Raw genomic sequence first — 10,419 nt, forward strand, 5'->3', positions numbered from 1 at the left:
GATGGTGAAGAGACTGAGATAGTTAACAGTTTTCGTTTGCTTGGTTCCACGGTGAACACTCTTGGTATCAGTAACCAGGAAATCAAGAGACTAATTGCATTGGGAAAGTCAGCTGTGAGGAACCTCTTAAGAGTACTGAAGTCCAACGACGTCAGACTGGAGACTAAGGTGTGCCTGAACCAGGCTATAGTCTCTGTAATTGTGTGCTATGCATCGGAGAGTTGAACAGTGAATAAGGATGATAGAAGGATAATTGATGTCTTTGAGCTGTGGTGCTGGAGAAGAGTATTGAATATACCACAGACTACTAGGAGAACAAACAGGTTTGTCCTAGAGAGGGTGAAACCAGAATGCTCCTTGGAGTCAAGGATTCTGAAGCTTTATCTGACATACTCTGGGCATGATGCAAGGAAGGACTGGTTCTTGGAGAGGGACATCATGTTTGGAGAGTGGAGGGACGGTGCAGGAGAGGAAGACCTTTGATGAGATGGATCGAGTCTGTGGCTGGAGTGGTGGGAATGAGTGTGTTTGAGATTGTGAGTTTGGCACAGGATAGAACGGCACTTAGGGCTCCTGTACATAGGGTCGCTATGAATCGCTAACAACTCGATGGCACATAACAACAACAACAACAGTTCTCATACAACTCTTATTAACTATTTTAAAGAGGCTGTATCCTAAAGATTTAAAGAAAGAACTTGCTTCTTTACATAACAAGAAAAGGAGTTATGGGGAAATAGAATAGTTCAACTAGTAGACAACTTACTTTATAAACATAATAAAAATGTACTCTTCTGTTAATATTTTCTAGTGAAATTCTCCTGGATGAGATACTTAAATGTAATTTTAATTCAAAATTAAAAAATAAAAATAATTTATTTATCAGTGAACGGTTTGTTCTCATTTTCCTTTTCTTATTTATTTGAAGCAAACTGCCAATATCCACGTGAAAGCTGGACAATGAATAAAGAAGATCAAAGAATAATTGATGTCATTGAATTGTTGTGTTGGCAAGGATTATTGAATAGATCATGCACTGCTCAAAGAACAAACATATCTGTCTTGGAAGGAGCACAGCCATGGTGCTTCTTACAGACAAGGTGGTGAGACTGTGTCAAAAATATTTTGAGCATATTGTCAGGAGGGCCCAGTTCTTGGAGAAGTACATCATACTAGGGGGTGGAGGGTCAAAGAATGAGAGGAAGACCTTTAAAAAGACGGTTTTATGCAGAGACTGCAACAGTATGTATAAGCATAGTCAGATTGTGACAACAGCATAGGATCAGTAGAATTGAATCGGAGTTGAACTTGACAAAATCCAACAATGCACTGATAAATCAACATTGTTCACTTTTATATTTGTGCTTACAATTGAATTTCAAGAAGATATTTGTACCTGCATTTGAATTTCAAGAAAATTTGTCACAGTGGGAAAGTCTTGGTAAGCCAGAAGTCCTTTTACATGATTTCCTGAAACAGCAATAAGCGACTGACTGACCCATTACCCATAGCAAGATGTACACAGAGAAAAATGTGCCATCTGGATAAAGCCGAACTTGTGTTGTGTTGAATGTAAACAGGATTCTAGTTGATTTCACTAGTTGAGTTCCCTTGCACAACTGCTTTATTCCTTTGGCCCCCCAAAAAGAAAACAACAAAAACAACCCCATCAGGTTGATTCACCTTGTGCCCCTTTCCCACTGGGTATGAAAGCTATCAATCCTTACAGGAGCCGATTGCTCATCTTCTCTCATAAGGTGGCTGGTGGATTAGTCCTGTTGACCCTTCAGCTAGCAGCCCAACAGGTAATTTATTATGCATGTAATATGGCCACAACACCACTTACCTGGGTAATTGTCATGGAGAGGAAATGAAATAACTTTTGCATAGGAAATAAAGTCAATAAGATTGTGCATACAAAAAATAATACTTCTCTTTGTTTTGTTCCTTCTTATTAAAGGACTCTGGAGATGTAGTCCATAGCGCATCAGGTTAATAGATAGATCAGTAGTTTGGCTCCATTGGTAGCCCCATAGAAGAAAGATGAGTAGAGTCTTCCTGTAAAGATTTACAGCATAAGAAATCTAATAGATGACTGCTTAGTTAGAATGACTGGTAGAGGGTTTGGTTTAACTTTTGGATTTTCTCATTTCTTACAGATAATTCAAAGGAAAATAAACAGTAGACTTTTCATTCATTCTTTTCACAAAAATTTCTAATCTTCAAATTATCTAAGCTTGTAACAAAATGTAGGTGAGAATATAAAAATCATCTGAAAAGGAAAATTTGGGAACTGCTTGGATCCAAAAGGTGGTAGACGCTTAAAGACTAGAAGAAACTAAAGCACTAAGATTTCCATAATTCAAGGTTGTCTATTACCTCTTGTCTCGTCAAGGTTTTCTTGAAAGGAGAATACTTTTAACCACTTTCTAACTTCCACTTTTTGGCATTTTCCCCAACACAGTCTGGGATTATTATGAGTTAAGGGTATTTATCACAATGAATTATTTCTGCTTGGCAACTGACAATGAATCTATTACACAGTTTGAATCCCTGTGTTGACAGTGTGCATGTTCCTAATATGAAATGCAAATTAAAACTACAGAAGGCACCACTCTTCACTTATCACATTGACAAAGTTCAAAAAGTTCAAGAACATACTGAATTTGCAAAGGTTGATATGAATCTAAATTGGTAGTGCATCTAGAGAAGGAAATTTAGTAACAGCTTTAAAACATTGAAATGCATCCTTTTCAACCCACCAGTATAATTTCTAGCAATTTATTCTGCAGAGAAAAAAAACCCTCTTGTGTGCAAAACAAAGCAGTCTGCAAGGTGTGGCACTGCTGGTTTTAAAGAATTCTGAACAGCCTGAATACCTGTCATTCGAGATCCATTTACATATTTTCATATAGTCTTAAGATAGAATGCTATTTATAATTTACTGTATATTATTTACTATAAAATTAATCTCTAAGGTAGTTTGTAAATTTCAAAAGTTTTGGAATTTGTATATTAAAAAATACATGCATATTTAAACTCAGTATGCATAGATCATGACTGTGATTATTGCTATCAAGCCAAATCCTTATAACCGACCTTCCAGTGGATTTTTAAAGACTATAAACTACATGGGAGGATAATTTTGTTATTTATTCTGCAAAGCAGTTCATAGATTTCAACTTCTCACCTTGGGGTAACTCTAGGCCACACACTTGTTGTTGTTAGGTGCCATTGAGTTAAGTACCACTCATAGTGATCCTATGAATGAAAGATTTGAATGGGGGTTATATCCTGTGCAACCCTCACAATTCCTGACACATTTCAGAGCCCATTGTGGCAGTCACCGCATCAACCCTTCTGGTCTAAGGTCTTCCTCTCCTTTACCAACTGTCCACTCTTTCCATCATCACATCCTTCTCCAAGGAACAGCAGCACCTCCTAGCAACATGCCCAAAGTATGTGAGGTGAAGCCTCATCATTCTTGCCTCCAAAGAGCACTCTGGCTGCACCCTTTGCAAAATATATTTGTTTGTTCTCTCGGCCATCCATGTGATACTGTTCTCCAACACCACAGCTCAAAGACATCAATTCTTCTTCTGGTATCTTTATTCACTGTCCAGCTCTCATTAACATAGCAAGTAATTAGAAAGACTATGGCCTGAATCAGACACACCTTAGTACTCAAATTGGCATTATTACTCCTCAATAATTTGGATGGCTCCCTGACTGCAAATTTTCCCAATGCAATGCATCTCTTTATTTTCTGACTGCTTGTACCAAAGAGGTTAATTGTAGATCCAACTATGATAAAGCTGTTGACAGTTTCAATATCCTCTTCATCCATCAGGATGCTGCCTATTGGTCCAGTAATAAGAATCATTGTTTTCTTGACACTAAGATACAATCTGTACTGAAGGCTTCATTCCTAGCTCTACTAGGCCATGCTAGGCCACCAGAATTCCCTGTAACACAGGAACAGCTCAGCTCTAAATAAGCATTTCATGGAGATAGCCTCCATGCTGTGTATCTAGGATATACAATAACAAGATCAAAAGAAAGAATTCTTTTTCACTTAATACCTTTTAGTAAATGTAAACATTTTTGTCATGTACATGCAATACTTAACTAAAAATATTCCATTTAAAAACACCAATAACAAAATTATCAAAATACTGAATAAAGCCTACAGACTACTCATATGAAGGTTTATATATTATCCTAAGAAGTATTCTCCTAATAAAATTCAGATTTGGAATAACTAAAATACATTAAAAGGAAGAGAAATTTCAATTAAACAATGTGAATGTAGTCCAAATTGAAACCAAAGTGAGGGAAGTTCAGGTCAACTTAAAGAATATTAAAATGAGCTCATGGATAAAAGTTTCTTTTCTTTTTCAGAGATGCTTAGTGTAAAAATATTCCATATACCTTGCCTATTTAGGTCATATTAGGTAGAAATAATAACTAGTTAAGCCTTCAAGATACAGGTTAGCATTCTGAATAAGCCAGTTGCTTGGTGACAGTTTACACTCAAAGCAAAATAAGAAGGGATAAGCTCTCACAATCACAAAGTCAGTATAATCCATTTTTTAGTGACATAGTCTTTTTTCAGGCAAAGTGCTGAATTCTAGTGTCAGAAAGAATGTGCTTTTCACAGTCAGATATGTTGGTCAAACTCACTCAGATCCTTTCTTTAAAGATAATATTGAAATTCAGCATTTGATTAAGATGTATTTCAGGCATGTTTTTCAGGAGGGGCCAGTCCCTGAGAAAGGTGCCCAATAAAATAGAAGATCAGTGAAAAAGAGGAGGGCACTCAACAAGATGGAGTGATTGACCCAGGAGATGCAACAATGGGCATAAGCCCAGCAGAGGTGGTGAGGACCGTGCAGGGCTGGGCAGGATTCTCTTGTGCATGGAGGCAACCCAAAGGCACCTACCAACAAGAAGGTAATGTGGAAGAAATTGAATTTGTACTTTTAAAAAAAATTATACTACATTCATGGGTGACCTCTTTATACTAGGAGCTGCACTGTCAACCCAAAGGCACTTGGTCCAAATGCACTAGCGGTTTCACAGGAGAAAGGTAGGTAATCACCTCCCATGCAATTTACTGGCTCTAAAAACCCGTGGGACAGTAAGCTATGGATTACCGTGGCGATACCTAACAACAACAAATACCTTGGAGGAGTTCTGGTGACATTGTCCATAGAGAGATGCACTGTTGATCCAAAGGCTGCACTTCTGGGGCAATTTGAACCTGCCGGCAGCTCAGTGGAAGAAAGATGGGCCATCTGCTCCGATGTGATATCAACCTCAGAAACACAGGTCTGAGTACATTACAACTTGCTGGCAAGGAGAGAAGCATCATGGGAGTAGTTGTTTTGTTTAGAGTTGGAATCAACTCTGTTGACCATCCAGTGTGTTTTCAGAGGAGGTAAATCACAGGAAGACATTGCCCACCCTTCTCCCCCAGAGCAGCTGGTGGATTTTAAGTGTCTGCCTTTGGGTTGGCAACACAGCTCCTCACCACAAGGCCACTGTGGGAGAGGATGTTTAATTGACTACTGCATTCTTATTGCCATCATCCTTTTTAGCAGAATGTCTCTTTCTCTTCCTCACTTTAATATAGTTAAATTGGATATTTATATGTAATTCAAAGTAAAGAATGAGGCAGATGTTCTTTAAATAAAATATGACCTTTAATGTTCAACGTTGGTAGTGGGAATTCCTTCACATTAGGAGATATTTGATTTTTCCTCTTTTCTAGAATTAATAACTGAAGGAAAAGCAAGCAGTCATAGAATTTTAACTAAATGTATGCCTTCATTTTTTAAATCATTCTCTGAATTTGTGTTATATAAAGTGTATTTGATGGATTAGTGTATTGACATCACACAATGGGCACACAAGTGTTAGAAATGCAAGCTCTTAGGCCTCATCTCAAACCTTTTAATCAGAATCTGCATTTTAATAAGATTCTCAGGTGATAATATGCATATTAAAGTATGAGAAGTGATATTCTAGATCTTAATACCTTCTCCATTGCTGCTCAGCAAGCATTAAGTTGCCATAGGTTTAAACATATCCTAGGCCAAAGAGGAAACCATTCTGCATAGATCCTCTGCACCTAGCATCTTTCTCACCTTCTGTCTAGACTGCCATTAAAACATGCTTTCCTGAAATGTTTATTGTTGTTGTTGTTATGTGTCATCGAGTTGTTTGCGACTCATAGCGACCCTATGTACAACAGCCCTAAACCCTGCTCTATCCTGTGCCAACCGCATTGCCTCTGACACACCCATCCCAATTACCCAGTCACTGAATCAATCCACCTCATAGAGGGTCTTCCCCTCCTGCACTGTCCCTCTACCCTACCAAGCATGATGTCCCTCTCCAAGGACCCGTCCCTCCTGGCAACATGTCCAAAGTATGTCAGACGAAGCCCCAGAATCCTTGCCTCCAAGGAGTAGCCTGGTTTAACCATCTCTAGGGTGGATCTGTTTGTTTTCTTGGCAGTCCATGGAGATGTTTATTATCATGTATTAAACGTTTATTATCATGATTCCTTTAACCACTAGCATAGCAAAATCACTTAACAGTGTTTTTGAAATGTATAAAGTGTTTTCATATAAATTAATTCTCTTAACAATACCAGGACATAAATAAGTTCCAAATGAAATGCATGCTCAGAAAAGTTACAGAGATAACTCGAATTAGTCCTGATATAGGCATTGAAGACGGGTATTTCTGCTTCAGTTTGTAAGATTATACAACACACTCACTTTTCCCATTTTGTTCCTTTGTCCTGATCGCCAAAGGTTCTGTTGCTTATTAAAGACAATCCCATTTTCTCTCAAAATCAGGCACTAATCACACTTGTGACCAAGCTACACAGAAAACAAAACAAAACAAATCCTTTGAGTTGACCCTACAACTGATGATATATTAACAACAGGGGATGCTCAAAACTCTAAGATTTATTGGTGTGGAGTTGGAACTGACTCCTACATTCGAAGGTAGCAAATTGCTCCCACAGGGCAAGCAGCTGGTGGATTTGAACCACTAGAATAGTTCAGTCTTTGGGTTATCCATGGACCTCTCTATAGACAACATCACAAGAGCTCCCTTAGGGCATCCTACATAAGGGGTATTTATGAATTCTCTGTGTTATCTTTTCAACTTAAAAAAAGTATGAATGATTATAAAAATAAAACATTTTATTTCTTTAGACCTGGATTCTTCTCACTTATGGAGTTAGCAGTGTCCCTTACGCCAGCCACACTGTTTTTACATTGTGTCAAAGAAGAAATCAGAAGGGAAATTAAGAATACATTGAAATTGGTGGATATAAAAATACAACACATAAAATTTGAGCAAAATGCCTAAAGTAATGTTTAAAGAGAAATTTATGGTCTTAAATTTTATTGTAAAAGAGAAGTAAAATTGATTTTGGTCCAAGGCTATGGAGAAGGTGGTTGTGGTTGTTGTTGTTGGTGGTGGTGGTGGTGGTGGTAATATTGAGTTGGAACCAACTCATACTTGACCTTCTGGTGTGTTTTTAGAGGCAGTTAATCACATGGGAGGAGATTGCTCATCCTTCATCAACGGAGCAGCTGGTGCATTCCAACTGTGTGTCCTTCAGATTGCAGTGCAGCTTCTTGCCAGTAGGCCAGGTAGATTACAGAAAAATCATACCATTCACACTCAATGATTTAAAAATTACAACCAAGGAAACCAATTAGTATTGTCATGTGAACAGACAGGACTATAGGTACAATACTGTAAAGTTTCTAGAAATAGATAACTTTATATATACTGTTGCTGTTGTGTGCTGTGGAGTAAATTCTCCTTCACAGCAACCCTTTAGGACAGAGTAGAGGTGACCCACAGGGTTACCTAGGCTGTGAGCGGTTCAGGACAGGAATCTTGGTGGTGTAAATGTCAAAGTGCGCAGCTGCTGATCAAAAGGTGATTTGAATCCACCAGCCATTCTGCCAGAAAGAGATGTGCCTTTCTGCTTTGCAAAGATTTACAGCTTTAGAAACCCTATGGGACCCTTCTACTGTGGTCTAAAGAGTCACTATGAGTTGGAATAAACTTCATGGCAATAGTATTGGTTTAATCCTTCAAAAAAACATCATTTTCTCTACTCCTGAGATGGTGAAGTTGAGTTTGAATGCCAAAATTTTAAATTAGCAGATAAATGTCTAACTACTGCTTCTGATAAAGACAGACAAAGATTGAAACAGTGGGAAATGATAACTGTTTCAATAAATTGTGTGAAACAACTGGATATTCATATGTATAATATCAACTCCAAATTTTAATCTTACAATTTACACTAAAATTAATTGAAACAGACCATAAACATGAAAGCTCAAACTAAAGAAGTATTTAAGAAAACAAAGAACATCTTCATGATGTTGTCATTGCTTGGTTATGTGCCATCAAGTCAACTACAGTCGATAAAAGCCCTACGAACAACAGATCTGAGCATTGTCCACTCGTGATCCTCCCCATCTCTGCCTAGTTAAGGTTCCTTGCTGCAGTCTCCATGACTGCTTGTTGAGGACAAATCTCTTTTTTACTTTATTGTAAAGTATGTTTGTCATCTTTTGCTCTCTTTTTTCGACCCTGTACCCTTCCCTGTCTCCTGACAGCATGTCTAAAGAATATGATATGAAATTTCACCATCCTTGCTTCTAAGGAGGACCCTGGTTGTATTTCTTCCAAGTCACTTTTGTTCTCTTCTTTGGGATATTAGTAGATTTTAATACTCTTCAACAACACTAAAATTTAAAGGCATAAATTCTTCTTCAGTGTTCCTTAGTCATCATTGCTCAGCTTCTAGATACATAAGAAACAATTGCAAATATCATAGCTTGAATCAGGCGCTCCTTAGTCTTTTAAATTGACATCCGTGTCTTTTAGCATTTTAAAGAGATTCTTGACAGCAGATTTGCCCACTGCAATGTGCCTTTTGAATTCTTGATGGTTGATGCCATGCCTCTTGATTACAGATTCAAGTGAAATGAAATTTTTAACAACTTCACTCTTTTCAACATTTGTCTATTGGTCCTGTGATGAGGATTTTTATTTTCTTGGTGTTGGCATGCTGAAGTTGGCATATATTAAAGTCTTTGATCTACAACAAGTGCTTCAAGCTCTCTTCACATTTTTTTTTATAAGCAAGATTTTGTCATCTGCACAACACTGCTTATTGATGGGTCTTCGTCCAATCCTGATGACATATTCTTTATTGCTTCTGCTGTTCTTAGGTACCCTCAAGTCAAGTACTATGTATAGTGACCCTATGAACTATGTATCTGAGCCTGGCCCTATCCTATACCATCCTCAATCCTCTCTGATATACTTAAGTCACTGTATCAATCCATCATGTTGAGGGTCTTCCTCTCTTTTATTGACTCTTCATCTTGCCACAGGAACTCTAATGGCTTAGAGGTAAGAAATTGCATTGTCAACACAAAGGTATGTGGTTCAAAACCACCAGCTGCTCAACCAAAGAAAGACAGGCAGTCTCCTCTCATGCAACATACTCTCTGAAAAACACACTGGAGGGCCAGCTATGATGTGTTGGTTTCAACTATAACAATACAACAACAACAATAATCTTGCCATGTGTGATATAATTTTTTTCTTTTTCTTAAAATTAATTTTAATAAACATTTACAGAGATTTTGGATTTCCATTCATTCATTGCCGCACCCCTCTCCCCTCTCACCCCTCCCCACCAGTTCGCTCCCCTCTCTGAAAAGAAAAAGGAAAAAAATATTCCTTCATTGGTATATAATTCCCCCATCCCTTTCCCCCGACCCCCCACCCCGAGTACACTTCTCTATGTAACCTTAATTCTGGATTCCTGTGCTAACCACAATACTTAATCATATAGCACCTCTAATCTATTCTTTCCTTCATCTGTTTCAATACAGTATACATAATTTATCCAGTTTCTTCTCAGATACCATTTTTTAAGGACTGATTCCTTCTAAAAACATGCCCAAAGTATGTGAGATGAAGGTTTTCATCCTCGCTTCCAAGGAGCACCCTGGTTGCACCTCCTCCAGTTTAGGAGAGGGTGAAATCAATTTTCTCCTTGCAGGTTAGGATTTTGAAGCTTCCTCTCACATACTTTGGGCATGTGGCCAGACGAGACTAATCCTTGGATAACGGTATCATGCTCAGGAGGGTGGAGGGACAGTGCAGGAGAGGAAGACCCTGGTTCAGATGGATTGATATAGTAACTAGGGCAATGGGGGTAGGTGTGTCAAAGTAAGGCAGGCTTAGGGCAAGGCAGGCTTTAGAGCTATTGTACATAGGATATAAGTCACAGGTGACTTGATGGCAAATAACAACAACAGTGTACAGAATATTCAGCACTCTTTTGCAGCACTA

The 10,419-nt window shown here is 38.2% G+C and overlaps 1 pseudogene; it reads left to right on the forward strand.

The window, feature by feature from the left end:
* Positions 1-4,856: 4,856 nt before the first annotated feature.
* LOC102873468 overlaps positions 4,857-10,419 on the forward strand; it is a 12,898-nt pseudogene continuing 7,335 nt past the window's right edge.

Source organism: Elephantulus edwardii, unplaced genomic scaffold (genome assembly GCF_000299155.1).
Source record: "Elephantulus edwardii isolate Elephantulus edwardi_28Jun2011 unplaced genomic scaffold, EleEdw1.0 scaffold00229, whole genome shotgun sequence".
In the NCBI taxonomy this organism is placed as follows: domain Eukaryota; kingdom Metazoa; phylum Chordata; class Mammalia; order Macroscelidea; family Macroscelididae; genus Elephantulus; species Elephantulus edwardii.